This window comes from Haemaphysalis longicornis, unplaced genomic scaffold, assembly GCF_048455015.1.
Source record: "Haemaphysalis longicornis isolate Haplotype H1 unplaced genomic scaffold, Haemaphysalis longicornis Haplotype H1 scaffold_11, whole genome shotgun sequence".
NCBI lineage: Eukaryota > Metazoa > Arthropoda > Arachnida > Ixodida > Ixodidae > Haemaphysalis > Haemaphysalis longicornis.
Window position 1 is genome coordinate 96,152,133 of NW_027526214.1, and position 20,700 is coordinate 96,172,832.

Consider the following 20,700-nt stretch of genomic DNA (forward strand, 5'->3'; position numbering starts at 1 on the left):
ACAGAATCCTCCTCACATACGCAAACGTGTCTTTACTACACTAATGCGTCTGAAATTAGAATATGCATCAACAATTTGCCATCTCGAGCATGCTTATACCATAAACGACAATGAATCACTGCAAAATTGTGCCGGTCGCTTTATATTTACATAATATTCACGTCATTATAGCGTCGCAGCACTGAATCGCCGGCCGTGCAGAGCTACCCCAACTATTCCATCGCCACAAACGTTCACTCATATCATTTTGTAATACGTTTATATCCACGTGTCACCTTACGGCGATTTCGTCTGGCCACCTGCTAATATTTTCCACGCCGCGATCACCCCTATTAAGATAAACGCCTAAACTGTAAGTCATTAGCTTTTGCCCGGTCATTCATTCTATATTCCACAATCGATCGGAATAATCTACCATCGCATATTGCCTCAGAAAAAGATGTCATGAAATTTCAATCAGTTATTCAAAGTACTGACGTCATTGAACTTTTGCTCTTTTAATTCATTTTCTCCTTTTTTCCTGAACGTGCAGCGCCAATATGTGTTATTTTTACCTAAATTCAGCTTGCTTCTGGTGTGATGAGTGAATGTGTGTTTTTATTTGCTTTTGAGTGTCTGCTTTCCTTGTTTTCTTTTCTTACTAAGTGTATTCAATATTTTTCTTTGCATTTTCATATGTTGTTCACTGTTTACGTGTCTGTATTCGAACGATTTGCTGCCTATTCTTTGCTCGATTTTTGCTGGCATTACCAATTACTTTTTGTAATATATACTTCAACTTTATTCTGTATTCGATTTCAAATTTTATTCATTTTGTTTTGTTTTCGTTTTTTACGTTCACTGTTTGTACTTTTGCTCATGTACCACCCCTACGTAATAGGGGTGGTACCACCCCTACGTAATCAATAAATAAATAAACAAAAAAAGTATTATCATACACGCCGTGCTAGGTTTCGACGAGGTCCCCAAAAATCGGCCGTCCGCTGTCAGCGGAATGTGTACCGCTCGTGTTCGTGCTACTTGCCACGCAACTGGATTTGTCTTTGCTGTAACCGACATGGCCTCTCGGCCTAAACGTTGGTCATGATTTCCGGCACGGCCATTCTGTTCTTAATCACTGCTTCGTGGTGTGCCCCCCCCCCATTCTCCTGCGTTTGCCTAATCCGGGTATGGAAATAATCGTTTAGTTGCTTTCAGTGGTGCTTCACTGCGAAGAACCTATATGGCACATTTTCTCCACCTAATATTTTGTACGTTTAGAGCATCAGGCAGCAACCAACATTCACATGCTGCTACAACCAACGGTTTTGGATGGTTAGTAGGCACACCCGAATTTATGGGAGTATTTCTGTAATTCAACATTATCTTACATCATGCTCGTTTGAGAGCTAGTGAAAGCAAAATGTGGATTGCTTCCCTTCACTTTTGTGCATACGCTCAAAATCAACAGACATGCATCTAGCTGGCTACACTGCACGCGTTTTTAACCACCAATGTGTATTTTTGATCATTGAACTGCACACAAAATTCTGCGATTCAATTTAATTGTGTCGGTCTGTTTTCTCAAAAATTACTGCTGAAAATGTTCTTGCACACGTGCCGCCGTTTGAGTCCGTGTTTTCGCAACCTATGGAGAAATTTTCGACGATTTCAAAAGGCGTCCTTTGGGCAAACTACTTCTGTTCAATATAATAAAAACACCAGTGATGCCAGGACTGTCCAAAGCCGCCCATGCTGTGTATCTCATTCTGAACACCTCTAGGCTTATAAGGTGGAAAGAGCTCTCCGAAATGACGTCATCAACCATTCATTGGACATTATGAGGCTTGGCCAGTCGGTTTAGTTAAAAAAGAAGAATGGGAACTGGTGCTTCTGCGGTGGTACCAAATATTTAAGTATATCGCCCTCGGGTCAGCTTATCCGGCAATTTCATTTAAAAAGAACAACAAAAATGGCGTTCGTTACGCCCTATGGCCAGTACTTTTTTACAATATTGCCGCTCGGCCGAAGTTGTGCGCCGGCTACTGATTGGGAGACAATGGAATCGTTACTCTACGGCTTCAAGAGGTCGACCGGAATATGCAGCCTTGATGATGTAATCTTTTTTCCCTTCATATGACACCTACTTCAAATGAATTTCGGCAGTGTGGGAAGTACTTCGAAACACAGGCCCTTAGATAAACTAACCAAAATGTCACTTTAACTACCGCCAGAACTAGATCGGTTGGTTGGCAACGTGTCGACGCTAAGTTTTTTATCCTGACTACCATAACCTTCGAGCTTTGCCCAGATTTCCCACACACAATCTCTGAAAAATATGCGGAGGTTTGTGTGTCTTGGTTCTTACTTGCGTTGATTTATCGGGAATTTTTCGGACGTTTTGCACCCCGTGACTGAACTTAAAAAGAGTGTCAGCGACACGCTCATCATAAAGCAGACGAAGACTAATCAACTATTATTACCGTGCTCAGTTCGGCACCAGGCTTTAGCCTTTTTGATCCATCAAACTCAATAAAGTCCACACGTACACAAGCGGCAAGGGTATAAGGCTGTGCTTGGCACAAAAGCAAGCCGAACGCAACCGGATCATGGTCTATGCGTGATGTATCTTCTCACCAGGCCAACCGAAATAGTTCATTGCGTAGAGAGAACGTTTTTCTCTTACTTGCGTTGTCACTAACTAGCGCTGATACCGTTATGTTAAGCAAGTTGTTTTGTAACCATCCATTGTACCCTCGGATGGCTTTCTTCTTTTAAATACCGTATGGGCGGGCTGGGTCGAAATGATTTCTCACAGTAGAGAACCACCCACCAAGCCACTCCTCTCCTTGCTTCCATCCTGGAAATAACCAATGACCAGGCTTTCTAAGGATTGTCTGAGCCGTCTCCTACTTATTCATTGTTGCGGATGCTCTGGCACATCGTTTTGCGTCATCTGCGACGAATCTGCAACACTCGACACTTTTTAGATGTCTATGCCTTTCGCGAGGGCACTCTCTAAAGTTGCAACTTCGGTCCCGACGTTTCACATTATTTTGAGTTATAACTGAAAACCAGTGTTCGAATATCGTACTGCAGATTGATTATGTTCAAAGAAATATATCTCCTGTAACAACAGGCTAACTCGAACGTGTGTTGCCTTCCCTTTTTAGCCCGGGTTATACCGATCGCTGTACCATACGTGGCGGTCTCAATCGGCGCCTACGAAGCAAAACCCTGACCATGCTCTTCACGGGTAGGCTTGAACTGGTTGGCATTGAACTGGGGTCATTTTTTGCATATGCTGGTATTTGCTGGGTTATTTTTGGGGCGAAGGGTTTTAGGGCTTGGACTGTTGGCGTTTCCTGTCGTCGTCGCCGTCGTAGTCGTCATTTGTCTTGTGTAGTCACGGTACTAAAACACCCGGAAACTTGGTTACACCTTGCGCTTGCATGTAACCGGAGCTAAAAAAACACCGGGACGAGTGCGTATGCCTCGGGCTAGAGAGCTTCGTGCTTCTGAGACGAGAGACTTTCACACCGAAGCTGTATACCTCTACAAACCTTAAGTTTCATCCCCTTTTGCAAGATCGCCAAGGCACCAAGAATACACTTATACGCTGCATGCTTCGCAGCTCCCAAGGTTTCACTTTAGTGGATACGGCCCGGGATTTGTTCTCTGAAGGGAGCATGAGGAGAGGTCCCGCCTTCATTTATTGAGAGGGCCGAGAGGCTAGCAGAAGGCGAACTGCGGCGGAGACGGGCGAGCCATGGTGCCGGTGCTGATACAGTGGCAGATTAGAGCTCGGAGCTGTCGGCTCGGTGTCTGGGTTCCAAACTGCCAGCCGCGTGACTCTTGCCTCGTGGCTTGCGGCTCGGGACAGGATCTGCAGGCACGCGGTTCCCTCCTCCGGCTGGGCGAGCTCCCTTGGCTGCCGCGGATGAGCTGCTACATCTCTATGCAAGTCTGGAAACAACTAGGTGGGAGTCGCGACGGACATTGGCACTGCTTTCCCAGTCACCTTGTCCTGCCTACCTGTTGTGTGACTGATATTACCGACGTTCTTCAAACAGACGTACTTTGTCTTATTTAGCTCCCCCTAGTTTTCTCATAGATCCATGCAGATACTATGAAGTCGAAGTTGCTGTCGGCATTTCAGTAACCTGCTAAACTGAGCTCAAATTTGTCACAGCATATCATTTTCAAATAAACGAACTGACTGTGACAGCCAACCGGACCCTTTTGCAGATGTTTGTTGTCTATGTTTCACTGGCACGCTGTAGCCACGTCATAGCCTTTCCCTACGTTATACACACCTACAGGGTATCGTACGTTATACAATTGAACGTTTCACTTCTGTATTGTTTTAAGGCAGTGAGCGTATTTTGCACTGAACGCCTCCTTGCAACCTTCGGTCAATATATCAATCTAATACACTCACGATGCGACTGTTGTAAAAGAAGAACTAAAAATCTTTGCACGTTCGAGACGTAACCTCCACTACGGAAAAATAATCATTCGTTAAAACCGCCAAACGCACTACGTTAACTAGGCACTCAAAATGTTCGATGGCGCCATCTGTCTATCTAGTAAACCAATACGCATTGCACTGCTGTTTGTCTTCGCAATGGACAGTTGGAGTTGACGCCGCGTCATTAGGAGCCCACCATGGCACACCTTGTCTGACATTACACCATTTCACTTTTATAGCAAGTTACCACAAGCCTGAAACAAGATGTTTGGGTGATGTGAATTACGTACAGATAACTATACCTGCGGTTGAATTCCAAAGTACCCGACAATCTCAACATCTTCGTTCGACAAACCTATGAAACACATCTTGATATGCCATCAACCAGGATACCGAGAAACTCATCCCGTGAAATTCGTGACCGACACATCCGTGCTTGAAAAACCTGTCAAACTTGCTTTGACCTCCTATCCAGCACATGCAATGAAATTTCCAACCCCCGAAATATCAGGAGAGCACCCTTCTACACGCCGTGTTTCCAGAGCAATGTACAACTAAACGCTGCCCACGATAATAAAATCTTGTTCAGTAATCTGTCGTGGTCCGCTTCCCTTTTCCTAACATTACACCAGAACAGACGGTGGTTCTGCGGAACAGATCAGCCATACCCGACTAGAATGTGCTTCTGAAAATGGCTTATCTACCTAGCCAGAATAGCGGTATCCCGAAATTACGACGCATCCCACCGTAAAGGCACCCTGAAATCGCGCTTTCTTTTGTTAAAAGTATTATTTTTAAATTTTTTTGAAAATTTAAAAGAGGGACAAGGCCCTTAAAAAAGGCACTTACTACTTTGTTCTGAAAGTTTAGGTAGAGACAATTACAGCTGTCTTTTCTATCAGTGCCAACAAATTGATATGCAAAGCACATCTGAATTTAAAATGCGTATGCGAACAACCTCTTATAGCAAGTAAGATATAACATACACGGCGTTCATTCTACGCGAGCATTGCAGACAGTAGAAGAAATGTATTCACGAAGTAGTTCTAACCCACACCAGTAAAGTCAACATTGTTAAATATTGTAGTAAAAGTAAAATACTGCTAATAGAAACCAATATTTCAAGAAACCTTACTCCCCTTGTGCAGCGCATAAATCTGAACCTAGTTTCAACGGACTTGACAACTTGTCTCGCCGGCCGCTGCCTAGCTGAGAGCTCAGAAGAGAACGCGGTTTAACGGTCATGTTTGGCGTTATTACACCTCGCTCTTGCTGTATCTCAGGGACACCCCTCTAGCTTTTGTACAGGGATAAGGGTGGGCCCAAATTCACGTAGACAGTTGTCACTTGACCTGTTGCCGAATATTCAATTAGGGGCAACCACCTTCGGGTGAAAAGCCTGTGCGAGGGCGAGCAACCACGCGGCATCGAATACACTTACCTCCGTATTGTGGGGGTGAAAACGGAGGCTACCGAAACCCGGCCTTTCCTGCGGTGGAGCGGGACAAAGAGATTTCACGGTATAGCCGCCCCTTCCATGGTTTCGGAAGACGATAATTACCCTGTGGTTTCCGCCTCGCGCAGTATACGCGGAACTTGGCGGGGCCGTCTGATTCGCAAAAGGGTATATTCCAGCGGCATTTTTCCAACCAGACAAGCCCTCTCGGGAAGGCGCAGCACCGAATTAACAACCTCCACAGCGTAGTGTCAGCAGTTCTGTGCCTTTAGACTGAGCGGCGGGGATCTATCCTTTCACACGCGAAGGGGGGCGCCTCGCCACTGACGTGATAAGTGGACCTTACAACACCCCCTTTTAAGACGATTACTCGACCTCTTCGTTTAGTCAATACAAAAAAATTGAAGGGCCACTCGGTTCATCTACCCTTCAAAAATAGCAACAAAAGAAACAGCTGGGAGGAGCTAGAAATAACACAATTGAGCCCCCTACCACTTCTGCACGTGCTCTAATATTCCACCTATAACCCAGTCCTTAAAAAAAAGAATGGCAGAATTTAGCAAACTGACAAAACACAAAAATGCTTACAACACTGAATGCGAGTGAGAAGAAAATTGGGTAGTGTCTCCGGGGCGCTTAACCGCCCCCAACAACACGACAACTCACCGTATAACACTGATGCTCGCAATAACTGCAAACACACACAATGATTGCGGCACTCAACAACAGGAACAAAGAGAACCGCGACCGGACAAAAACACGGGCAAATTTTCATCCAACCACAGAGAACGTCATAAAACTCCACATTGTCACTATGTGCACGAGCGCAAATGTTCTCCCGTACTGCGTAGAACTAAAACGTTGGATCCAGCAACCACGGCATCGCATCGCACACAAACACCACACACACCCACGCTCACTTCACCGTAAAAAAAGAACATGTGAACGGCAACGTTCGCGTCCGGCGTCGTGGTGTTAGGGCAGGCAGGCAGCTTAACACAAGCCTATCCTAGCTATATTACAAAAACCCGGCAGTGCATTCGCATATTTCTAGCCCCCTCTGCAGATGACACCGATCTTGTATCCCTTCAATGCCAGCGCACATCTCAAATCTTTGGCCTCATGCGGTCTACACGGCTTCAGGGAGACGGAGTGGTATCGCAAAATGGGACTTCGATTTCTATCCCATAGGCCAAGTGACCATGACTCCCACAGCCCAAACGCAAGAAAATGCTTCGTTCTGGCAGCGTGAGCGAAGGTTTGGTGTTGGAGATAAATGGCGGCCCGAGAGCGCGGCGACCTTCTAGGGATCATTTTTACCTTTACATACCGGATGCAGTGCAGCAACAGCCTCACAAGCGCCTGTTATTAGCGAAAACCGCTCGTACCCAGTATGGTCATTTAGTGCTGGAGTCATACAAATACACTTTTTCTGCTGACTTAACATGCGCTCATCCTGAATAACGTATCTTTTCTGCTCCGTCTCGTCGACGGCCGTCTTTTCTGCTCCGTCTCCTTGGCGACGGCCGTCTCCTCCGGTGCACATATTGAAATGGGGGTTTTTCCTGTGCTAGCAAGTTCGGCATATATTAGCTAAGCCGCTGATGCGAATGTACCTAGCGGCACTACACTTGTAGCAACAGGAGTACCCCGTAATTCTGCGGTTTTACCGGAAGCGGTTAACTGATCGCTCCTAACTCATCCTTGCGTTTCCATGCAAATGACCCCAGCTGAATCGCAGGCCTCGTGTGCGGACTCACAGGCGCCTACTTTGTCGACCTGAAGTTCCACTTCAAAACACTTCCTGGTAACATTCAACGTGGCTGTGTGATTAGAGATGCCTGGGTCCATACTAGACCTCCGCTCACTAGTGCCCCACACCAACTGCTTTCGCACGCTGCGCTCAAGCTCCAAATCCAGTCTGTGCAAACTCTCGCGGTCTTCGAGCTTAACTTTGCGCATTGCGATCCGCTCTTCCGATTCGAGCTTCTGTTTTTGCAACTGAAATTCAGGTTCACTTCGTCTTAGCATTATCACTTGAGATTCCACTTGGGATTACCACTCCTGTTGCTGTACCTTCTCAAGGTGGCGCTTTCTATGTCTGGCCATCTCCGACTCCTTCAGCCATGTCTACCAACATGCTCATTGTGCCTACCATGCACCGTACGACTCAGCTTACACAGCCACAATGAAGCCCAAGAAACCCGACGCACCCGCACCTTCAGTGCCTGGCTGCCGCGTCATTGACTCTATGCCGGAAGTTCCCGTGCGCTGGCTTGGTTCGGGTGGTTTCGATGAAGGCGGGCTCCCGTCCGGTTGCTGTATTTGGCGGTTGCCAGGGAATTTCTTCTGCCAAATCCTGTCGACTGCGCCCGTAAAGATTGATCATGTTCGTTTTCCCGAATTCCGGTGGCGATCAGGAACGAAATCGCCCGGGCTCTAGTTTATTTGGCTGGAAGCTCGCAGGGCGATGGTGTTGAAGTTCTCTGAGAGGTTCGCCGAATTGAGGAGCTCCACGTGTTTGTATTTGACGAAGGGAAAAAATTGTATAAAACTGTTTACAATAGAGTAACTGGATACATGAGCCGCACAACAGAACTACTTCAAACTTCAGTTAGACGCTATAGCTCCAGTTGCACACAAGTCACTCGACAGCCTCTAATCTGTCTAACTATCATATGCTCGCAGCGTAGACAAACCGCTCGAAAAGCAAAGGCGGGGCTTTGTTCCCACCGCATGACCCGTCTAGTTGCCCGGTACACCGCTGTACCGTAAACTTCCGACGCGATACTGAAGTCTACCTCTTGCTTAGGAGGCTCACAAATCCAAACGAAGCTTAAGCGGCCGAGACACGTTGTCTCCCCGGGAGCTACCTAGCTGAGAGCTAACACAAGAACGCTGGTTACGGCCGAGTTGGGCCTTACAACACCTCGGCATTACTCTCTGTCGGGTCGCCACTCAGGCCTTTGTAGACGCGAAAGGGAGGGCTCTCATTCACGAAGACAGCTGTCAATCAGACATTTACTGAATATTCATATAAGCGCTATTACCTTCGGCTCACAAGCCATTGCATGGGCGAGCACGCACGCGGCGGCGAGCACACATGCCTCCTAAAGGTGGGCATGTATGGCGGCGGATACCAAAAAGCGGCCATTCGTGCGGTGGCGCGCGCCAAAGCGATAACGCGAAAAGCCGCAACTGCTGTTGGGTCGGACGACGATAATTAACCCTTCGTTGTTCGCCACGTGTTCAATCTTCAGAACTTGCGGGGTCATCTGCTTTCGAAAAGGGGAATATTCCCGCGCCTATCTACCACCAATAAAAGTCGTCTACGGAACGGCGTCACAGGTACAGACAACAGCCAAAGCGTTGTGTCAGCAGTGCTGTGCCACTAGACCGAGCTGTGGGATCTATCTTTTCAAACGCAAGGCCCAGGCGCCTGACCACTGACTTCATGAGTGGACCTTACATGCAAAATATATCTCCTGCGTATGCTGCAGCAAACAGCAGAACTTGAATTTTGAACCTCATCGCGGTATCTCCAAAAAAGAATTTGATGTTTCTTCTCTTTGTTCAAATGCTTATTTCGGTGACGTGCACAGCTTTGGGACTACTCGCAAACTATCCCCAGTGAGTCCGAGACCAACAATCGAAGAACGCCACTCTCGCTGCAGAGTGGGTGTGCAGGAAGTAGGTAGACGTACTAGGCTGGACCAACCACTAGACCTTCCGCCTAGCACTGCCAGTAACTGTTTATTCCCATTCACTGGCGTAGGTTATACTTTCTTGCCCGAAATTAATCAGTCAGTTTGCCTGCATTCGGCATTCATAAACGCGTAAAGTCAACGACGACGCGGGCGCCGTCCAGTGCAGCGATGGGATGCGGGATTGCCGGATTTGATCTTAGGCAACACTAATGGTAAACGGGCACTTGTTGTCGAAAATATATTCACTTCCCTTCAAATGTGCTTTTGGAACTTTTGGTCCAACTCGAGAACATCAGAAAAACAAAGTAATATCCCCTGCAGTAAACGCATGACCGTGTAGCGATCGATGGCTAGAGATAACGACGTTGGTTTCGAGCTGCTCTTGCGCTGCACGTCCGACGTATCTTCCACAAATTTCGCGGTATATCCGACGTGTGTTTAAAAAATCTTGCAGGTACGTACGACGTATCTTCAAGAAAACGTGCGGGTCCTAGCTTTACGAAATTTAGCGGTACATTCTACTTAGTTGTAGACACAGAGTTTAGAAATGGCGTAGGACCGTGAGAACAACTTGCTGCAGCAAACCCAAACTTGTGGTGAAGAATACACAGCTCCCAATATTATACACGTATATTAAAATTATAGGTGAAATGGCTGCGATGAACACACCACTACACGCCTATTATCTTTCAGTTGTGCTAATTACAACAATCGGGAAACTGCAAAAGTGAGTAAATTCTCTTCTGCTCACAAGACATGTCCGACAATAAAGGAGTATGGCTAGAAGTAAGCAGACCTCGTTCTAGTTTGCTTATTGAGGAGCTATTCAGGAGCAATATTGTTACGTGGCATACAATCGAACGAAAGTAACCATAAAAGACCTAACATTCCGCATATACAGTGTTCAAGGCGCCCTTGCGACAGAATGTGGTAGGCCACGCGCCCCTCACAGCTTCATCATGGTCGCTTGGATTCCACACGTTTTACATGTCCGTGCCTTATTTTTCTTCTAACGGCGTGATACAGGCCCCTCTCGTCGACGAACGTGCCGGTGCATCGACGGTAGCTGGGCGAGTGCGGCGGAAATGAAACATACAGACAGAAAAAAAACAGTGGACACGTGATTGCCGCCATGGATGACAATAATGAGAATGTTCAACAGTGTCCCTAGAAGGAGTGTCGTCAAATGGGGGCCGCACATCTTTGAGCGCTGCTCGCGGCCGAACTGCGGCTTTCTACGCGACTCACGCAGTCTCTATGACTGCGCCGTGGCCGACAGGGTGCGATGCAGGAGAGCGTGTCTTTTTGGAGATCAACCCTTACATTCCAACCCAGTTGTTGCTTGTTGGCAGAGGATCAGCTGTGAACCATGAAAGATATATTGCTGTACAAGTCACCCATAAGACGGAGCTGCAGGGTCCACCCAAGGCTTCGTCTTTGTAACTTGTTTTCTGCACATCCCATTCTCCTTTGTCTGTTTTGCCGTCTTTTGGTAACCTGACTAACTTGACAATTAGTTGTAAAAGATGATTACTGGTGTTAATGGCCAACCCATGAAGATTGCGCCATATTTGATGATTTCCTACTGGCTGAAGTCCAGCTATGAGAAGCAGAGCCAAAGGTGCTATGTATTGAAAAAGGGCTGTATTTAAATCCCACACGCTATCTTAAAATAAGAGGGACATGAATTAAAAGTTTGTTTGAAGGACTGCATCCTAATTCCGGGTAAGACTTTGGGGATACGTAATCACGTGTGAAACCGTATCTCTGTCAAATCCATTATTGCATGGCTAGTAAAAAACACACCACGTCGTATAAAAAGGCCGATGGGTGTAGTGGCCTATGTTGACGGTGGGGCTTCGCGTCATCCTGTGTAATGTTCCTGGCGTTAACAGTGGGTTTAAATAGCGCATATACCCTCACATTCTACACAGCGATCCTGAAGAATCAGACAAAAGGTGTGAGATGGTGAATGAATGTGGCCTATCCGTAACGTTACCAAAGCTTCTTCAATGAAGCTGTTATGTGGACAGCAGTGTAGCGTCCAAATTGTAGTTGTTTTAGGTGTAGCTCGTTGTTGAAGTAGTTTTAAGAGTATTATCCTATCCGCCATAATCCGAATAAGAAAGCACCTAGACTGTAATAATTGGCACATTGCTTTACTCGGTCTGTTCACTCTAGTCAACTCACCATATTCCCACATTTGAGAATCTTTATTCACGTCAGTCTTGTCATGTTTAGCGAATTATTGGCTTGGTGGTAGGGTTGACGCATGGGTAGGCTTGACCCATTGTTGTCTTGCGTAGTCCCATCGTTCCGGGGATCTGGTGATGGCCAATACTAAGCACACAGTAAACAAAAATTTGATGAATATTGTCACGTGTACAAGAAGTTTAAAGAGGACGACGACGAAGGGAACGCCTCCAGCCACCTGTCTTCAGCGCGTGCCGACGAACTGTCGACGACGACGAGGAGGAGCAGAGTGTCTCGGGCAGTGGCGCGCGAGAGCACGTGGACCGAGCTGGACGATCGAGAACGGCAGTCTAGCGCGTGGTGGGCCGGAGGAAGCAACTTCTTCGCTGAGTGACTAGGAGGCACAAGTTCGCCTTATTAAATTACCATCACTCACCCGGACTATTTCGTCATTATTCTTGTTACGTGTCACTGGTGGAGGGGCGGGGTAACCCCCTAATGTTCAAGACCCCTCCTGCTTCTCGTCTGTCCAGCCCCGAGCGGCCTACCTTCGTGGACACACCAGTTCATCGCTCCAGCCGGCGCCTGCTAGGCTTATCTCCCGAGTTCAGCGCCCTGTCTGGAACACGCTCTGCTCGTGGCCCGCAAGCGTGGCCCCCAAGCGAATGCAGCGCAGGTGACGTTCCAGCAACCTCGTGAACCCAACTGCTTTCACGGGGAGGCCTTCGAGGATGTAGACGACTGGTTGGACCACTTCGAACGTGTCGCCAGATTCAACCAGTGGAACAACAACAACAAGCTCCATAACGTCTATTTCTCTCTTAAAGACGGCGCGGAGACCTGGTTCCTAAATAACGAGGCGAGTATGCGGACGTGGGAAGAATTCCGTGAAAATCTTCTCGAGAAGTTTTCGAGTACAGACCGGTGTGACCACGCGATGCGTTTGCTCGTCTCCCGCATCCAAAAACCGAACGAAAGTGTTGCCATGTTCGCCGAAGATATGGCACGCCTGTTCAAGCGGGCTGATCCTGCGATGGCCGAAGCTAAAAAGTTGCGCTACCTGATGCATGTGGTGAAAGAACAACTTTTCGCCGGACTGGTGCGAAATCCTCCTCAGACGGTGCAGGCGTTCATTAAGGAAGCCACTGAAATTGAACGCGCCCTTCAAGACCGGTCTCGCCAATACAACAGGCATACGAACCATGCATCGAGCAACGTTGCCATGCTGTCCACTGTCAACGAGAGGGACCTGCGTGACCTCGTTTGGACCATCGTCCAGGAAGAACTGCGGAAATTGAAAGTGAGTTCCCCAGAGCCGGTAATCGCTTCTGCCTCTTCGATCGCCGAAATCGTACGCGAGGAACTCCGACAAACACTTGTTACCCCGGAAGACAGTGTAGAAGCGCCCCAAGTAACCTACGCAGGGGCCCTCCGTCGCCGCCAATTCGTCCCTGCAGTGCCACGTCAGGAGCCGCTAGCTGACTTCATGCCTCCCCCACGGCCTACCTTTCGTCCTCAGGTCCGCAAGACCAACGTGTGGCGCACCGTGGACAACCACCCCCTGTGTTACCATTGTGGAGAACCAGGTCATGTCATCCGTCGATGCCCGTACCGCGAGATAGGGCTGCCGGGATTCTCACCTACCGCTCGCCGTCCACGCATTGGGGAACGACCAGCAGCAATAGAAGATTACCTGGCTAAGAGGCCAGCCAACGCGCCGAACCATCATCGGTCCCGCTCTCCGTCGCCGGCTCGTCCCAGTTCTCCCTATCACAGCAGCGAGACACGAGGACCAAGGTCGGCAAGCCCCCTTCGGGGAAACTAGAAGCAGCAACCTCAGGAGGGAAGGTTGCCGACGGCCGAATTACTAATGTCCCTCCATCAGCGCCGCGATGCGATCCACAGACGAATTCCCACTAAGAGGTGAGCGCGGACCTCTCCGTATGTGTCGACGGGCACCCCATAGTTGCTTTAGTGGATACCGGTGCAGATTACTCAATTCTAAGCAAAAAACTGGCAGATCGCCCGCGGAAAGTAAAGACCCCATGGAGTGGACCCCAGATCCGTTCCGCAGGAGGTCATTTAATGACGCCCATTGGAAAGTGCACCGCGAGGATTGCCATCGGTAACTGTGATTTCGTTGCCACCTTCCTCGTGCTCCCACAATGCTGCAGAGACATGATCTTGGGAATGGACTTCCTGCGGGAGCACGGCGCCGTCATAAACATTCGTGAGCGTTCAGTCTTTTCGCCAAACGGTACGTCCACAGAAAGTGAAAGAGAGCGAATTCACGTGCCTCTGAGCATAGGTGGCAGCGACGTACTAATGCCTCCTAGGTCATGCGCGCTTGTTTCAGTCGTCTGTGACAATCCGCACAGTGGTGATGGCATAGCCGAGCAGATAAGCGGCCTTTTGCTCAACCAAGGAATTGCGATCGCCCGGGGTCTGGTGCACCTTACCGAAGGCTGCGGGCAGGTGTTGCTCACGAATTTCACTAACGAACGTCAGCGCATCGCGAAGGGAACTGCAGTGGCCTGCTTTGAAGAAATCGACAACGGGCAAGCCTGCTTTGCACTACAGAGCGATACGTCTAGCGATTGTACATCTCCTGCCGCTGTTGACGTGAATCCTGACTTGCCACCTGATAAGCAACAAGTTCTCTACGAGCTGCTGAACCAGTTTTCCGACTGCTTCTCCACGACATCAGGCGTCCGTCAAACTGCACTAGTAAAACACCGCATCATAACAGACGAAACTGAGAGACCTATTCACCAGAATCCATACCGTGTATCCCCAAGAGAACGCGAGGCGATACGGGACCAAATCGAACAAATGCTTAAGGACGACGTCATCCAACCGTCAAGGAGCCCATGGGCGTCACCTGTCGTGTTAGTCAGGAAGAAAGATGGAAGCCTCCGTTTTTGCGTGGACTATCGCAAGCTGAACCACGTAACGAAGAAGGACGTATACCCTTTGCCAAGGATCGATGACTCCCTCGACAGGTTGCGCCATGCGCGCTATTTCTCATCCATGGACCTAAAAAGTGGATATTGGCAAATAGAAGTGGATGAGCGGGATCGTGAAAAAAACAGCCTTTATCACGCCAGACGGTTTGTACAAATTTAAGGTTCTTCCTTTCGGACTATGCTCCGCACCAGCAACATTCCAAAGGATGATGGATACCGTTTTGTCCGGGCTAAAATGGCAAACATGTCTGGTGTATCTGGATGATGTGATTGTATTCTCGCCGACGTTTGACGAGCATGTCAAGTGGTTGCCGCAGTGCTACATGCTATACGGTCCGCCGGACTCACACTGAAGCGAGAAAAATGCCACTTTGGATTCAAGGAACTACGCTTTCTAGGTCACGTCGTCAGCCGTGATGGAGTTCGTCCAGATCCTGATAAAATTGCAGCTGTTTCCAAGTTTCCCACGCCGGTTGATAAAAGGGCTGTTCGACGGTTTTTAGGACTCTGCTCCTACTACAGGCGCTTTATCGCAAACTTTTCCCGAATAGCGGCCCCACTTACTCACCTTACCCGGGATGACGTTGTGTTCCAGTGGACCGACAAGGAGCAAGTCGCTTTCGACGAACTTAAACATCGCCTACAGACACCACCCGTCCTAGCCCACTTTGACGAAGAGGCTCCTACGATCATCCACACCGATGCAAGCAACGTCGGACTTGGAGCTGTTCTTATACAGCTACAGGATGGAGTCGAAAGAGTGGTTGCTTACGCAAGTAGGTCTCTGTCCCGTGCGGAGATGAACTATTCAACAACCGAGAAAGAATGTCTAGCGGTTGTTTGGGCCACAAGCAAATTCCGTCCATACATATACGGCCGGCCATTCAGTGTTGTGAGCGATCACCACTCGCTCTGCTGGCTAGCAAATTTGAAAAACCCTTGTGGACGTCTCGCACGCTGGAGTCTGAGGCAGCAGGAATTTGACATGGTTATCCAATACAAATCTGGAAAGCAGCATAGCGATGCTGACTGTCTCTCACGAGCCCCCGTTGAGCCTGCAAGTGGAGAAGACGCCGTTTCATTTGTGTGTGCGGTGCAGGCGACAACCGTTGCAAAGCAACAGCGGAATGACCAGGAACTGCGGCCGCTAATTGATTTTTTGGAGGGACACACTTCGACTGCACCTAGGCTATTCTCCAGAGGGCTTTCCTCCTTTTGCTTGATTAATAACGTACTGTACAAGAATAACTTTACCCCCAACGGCCGAAGCATCTTGCTTGTAGTTGCAACTCCCCTGCCAGAAGACGTTTTGCAAGCCTGCCACGACGAACCCTCGGCCGGTCACTTGGGCTACACTCGAACATTAGCAAGGATACAACAAAGCTCTTACTGGCCTAGGCTGTCCAGCGTTGTCAGGGAGTACGTCCGTACCTGCAGGGATTGCCAGCGACGCAAAATGCCCCCGAACCGACCTGCCGGCTTGCTCCAGCCAATTCAAATACCTGCGAGGCCATTCGAACAAGTTGGAATGGATCTGCTTGGCCCCTTCCCAACATCTTCGTAAGGTAACAAATGGATTATCGTGGCTACAGATTACCTGACCCGGTATGCGGAAACAAAGGCTGTCTCGCGGGGCACTGCAGAAGCAGTAGCCCAATTTTTCGTTGAAAACATCGTGCTTCGACACGGTGCTCCTGCTTGCGTTATCACGGACAGAGGCACAGCCTTTACAGCCAAGCTGGTGAGCGCCATCATGACGCTGAGTGGCATATCCCACCGACGAACGACCGCCTACCATCCTCAAACCAACGGGCTTACGGAGCGCAAGAATAAAACAATTGCCGACATGTTAAGCATGTACGTGGATGCCGAGCACAAGACCTGGGACGTCGTTCTACCTTACATCACGTTCGCCTATAATACGGCACAACAGGAAACGACGCGGATGACACCTTTCCAGATTCTTTACGGTCGAGAGGTTTCTACCATGCTGGACGCCATGCTCCCTCACGACTCAAGGGACGATGCTGCACCTTCCTTCGACTTCACCCAGCGCGCCGAAGACGCACGGCAGATTGCGCGTCAGAGGATACGGCAACAACAGCACTTTGACGCTGCGCGTTACAATCTCAGGCATAGACACGCGCAGTTTGTAGAAGGCGACCAAGTCTGGATATGGACGCCGGTTCGTCGACGGGGCTTATCGGAAAAAGCTGCTCCGGCGATTTTTCGGGCCCTATACAGTGCAAAGGAAGTTAAGCGACGTGACTTATGAAGTTGTTCCGTCCTGCCCTTCTCCTCGAGCACGCCGCCGGCCACAACCTGAAGTAGTCCACGTGGTACGCATGAAGCCTTATTTCTCCCGATGACGACTTTTGTGACCTCAGCGCTACGTGACCCCGCCATTTACGCAGCATACCATACGGTGACTCTACGCATCGGGACGATGCTTTCTTGGGAGGGGGGCAAATGTCACGTGTACAAGAAGTTTAAAGAGGACGACGACGAAGGGAACGCCTCCAGCCACCTGTCTTCAGCGCGTGCCGACGAACTGTCGACGACGACGAGGAGGAGCAGAGTGTCTCGGGCAGTGGCGCGCGAGAGCACGTGGACCGAGCTGGACGATCGAGAACGGCAGTCTAGCGCGTGGTGGGCCGGAGGAAGCAACTTCTTCGCTGAGTGACTAGGAGGCACAAGTTCGCCTTATTAAATTACCATCACTCACCCGGACTATTTCGTCATTATTCTTGTTACGTGTCAATATGCAGAAATGATGGTGTTCACAACCATGTCGATAAGCGGATGTAGATGACTTTTGGAATGGCAATTTCCGCATCATTCAGGAAGGATGTATATAAATAATGAAGCTTGGGATGTTAAGTTTGAAGGTTCGGTTTTTAGCGAGTTATTGGTCGATTACTCTGCTGTGAACATATGGGTAATTTTTCAGTATGGTTCCAACAGCATAAAATATACGCCCGTGCAAAGAACAGGGCACGTTGCTTGTAGTGTAGTAGCATGACTGTAATTTTCTACATATTGTATTTCTTGAGCAGAGATAAAAAACATTTCAGGATTACGCTTAGCACACTATGGTTTTCGTCCATATGGGTGAAAAATACCTCACAAGATACAGATAAAGGTGCTACCGTGCCAATAAAATCAGTAAAAAATGATTTTTTAACACTGACACGTCTTCGAAAGCTGCTTTGTCTCTCACTCTCTGTGAAACGGAAACAGAAATGAATAAAATGTTTCAAAATAATCAAGACGCAGATATGTCGATTGAGGCATAATAGGGTGAAAGGCTACTTAATATTATATTTTAAATCATCTTGCAGTTTTACGCAAATTCACTCATGCGAATCGCACAATGTTTCGCCTTCGAAATACTGGCTTTGGACTTGGTTCGTAGGAAAAGCCACTCAGGCAAGGGGAAATTGCAACTAGAGTACAATGTGGAGAATCTATAATGCTCTTTTTTTGATAAACATTACATGACACCTCCTTGCTCCGAACTACACCCTGCCAAGTCATGGTGAATCCGCAGGAGGTGGTATTTGTCATCATTTTGAAATTGGTGGGTGAACATCTTGGGAATACTTATTATTTTTTGGCATTGATGGTTGAGTTTTTTTATGAGAGGAATGAATGTGAGTTCCCACGAGACATCGCAAATATCGCAAATAGTCTACTCAGAACCGAGCGCCGAGGTTAAATGTGATAGTCTACTCAGATCTGTTGCAGGACGAATGCCTCTAGCACTGATCTCCAACCGCTCCTGTCCTGTTCTGCTCGAACACCCAGTTAACCCCCGAAGTTCCGCATTTAACCGCTTCGATCGTTTTATTGGTCTTACCATTCTTCTAGACCCAACTCTTCGTATCCACTCTCTTACCCTAATTGTCCAACGGTTCTCGGTTCGTATCAGTACGTGCCCATCCCAAGTCCAATTATTTTTTTCATTCGAACAATATTACCCTCTACTCTACTTTGTTTTCTGACCCAGGTAGCTCGTTTTGGCCCCGTTAATGCCTTTGATAAATTTATTTGTTTATTGGCTCGTTTATCAGGCCTAAGTTTGCTTTCTACTTGTTTAGTAAGTCGACAAGTTTCAGCTCGATATATCATACTGGCAGTAGGCGCAGGTTGTAGATTTCTTTCGACTCACCGAGGTAGCTTACTTTTCCTTATTTGAGAGTGCTTGTTGAGTACTCCGTGACCCGTATCTATTCTTTGCAGGATTATCCTCTAGTGGTTTACTCTCGTGATTTAAAACAAAATTACCCATTCACTAACCATCTCAGCAAGGCAGTATTATTAATTTATTGCGTCTAGCCTTTCGTTTTGATTTCTGAAAAGGGCACGTTTGGCCCACTTATTCCTCATTTATTGGATTAATTATTACTTATTTTTAACCCCATGGCCGCGCTTTGTCACCGTTGTTCTTCATGCATTTGTTTTCAGGTGCTCTGCAGTCTCACTCACTAATATTATGTGGTATACAAACCTCAAATGGATTAAGTATTGTCCGTTTATCGCTAATCCAATGTTTGCCACTCAACCTTGATAATTCTCCCCTGCGGTCACTCCATGAGTTGTTTAGGAGAGATCATCGCTCCCTGTCGCACTCCCGTTCAGCTTGGAAATTTATCACTTTGCTTGCACAGTTACCTATCTGTGCATTTCCAATACATGCCTTTTACAATGTTTATGTAGGTTTCCTGTATTCCCTGGGCTTTTAGATCTTTTTGAACGACTGCTGTACGGAATCAAATGCTTTCTCAAAATGTATCAAGCCACGTAAAGGTGTTTATTGTACTTCAAAGATGTTACTATCTCTTGATTGTTGACACGGATGTGATCAATGGTTAGGAACCATTTCCTAACTCTAGCTTCTACTCTGGACTGGAGGGAATATGGTTGTTTCCAATGCGGCTAATTATAGCTTGAAATAACAGCTTGTAAATAACTAAGAGTATGCTGATGTTTCTGGAATCCTTGACGTCCGTTGTGTCTCCCTATTTTGAAATCAGATAGATGTTTGCAATTGTTGAGTCTTCAAAAATTACGAAAATGGCACAGAAAGCTTTTCTAGTTTAATATATTCTAGCGGAAGCTGCTTAGCACGGCCGCATTTCTTTCTCCCCCGTCTGCAGCCGGCATGTCGACAGCGCGCCTTTGTAAAAGAATGGTATTCGTGACGCCGGTTCCGGCTCCCTACCCTCTTCGGGGAACAACTTGTCCGGCCGAATCCCAGGATTAGCCCTTGCCGCATGGCAGTATGCTCGCTCAGGGGGCCCTTTTCCTTTCTTTTAGAAGAACGTGGGGTTCCCCCTCTTTCCTTTGTCGGGGGGGGGGGATTCTCGGCAGTCGCATCTTTGGAAAATAAACTGTGTGTCTTGAAACTCAAAACCAGCTTCACGACTGCTTTCTCGCTTCCTTTGGCAGCCAACATTACCGGCTGCTACAAAATCGGTGACCCGAAAAACGCTTCAACGAACACGCCGCGATGAGCTCCGACGACACCACTGCTGCCTCAACGCCTCCAGTCATCGCAACAGAACTGAAGCTATAAAATGTTTGGCCTAAAATTCCAAGAGTTTGGTTCACCGGAGTGGAGGCCCGTTTCAGATCCGGCAAATAACCTCGCAGTCCACGAAGTACCTTCACGTCATCACAGCCCTGCCCCCAGAAATCGCCGACGCTGTCGACATTTTGGTTTCACCCCCCACACAAGGGGAATACAACACCCTCAAAAAGTTGGTTCTCGACCACCTCGAGGCGTCTGAAGAAAGCAGACATCAGCAGCTGTTGTGCAGTGAAGAGCTGGGCGACCAATGACCTTCCCAACTGCTGCTCGGGATGCGGCAACTACTTGCTGTGCACGCGCGTCAGGACGGCCAGCTCCAACTTCTTGAACATTTT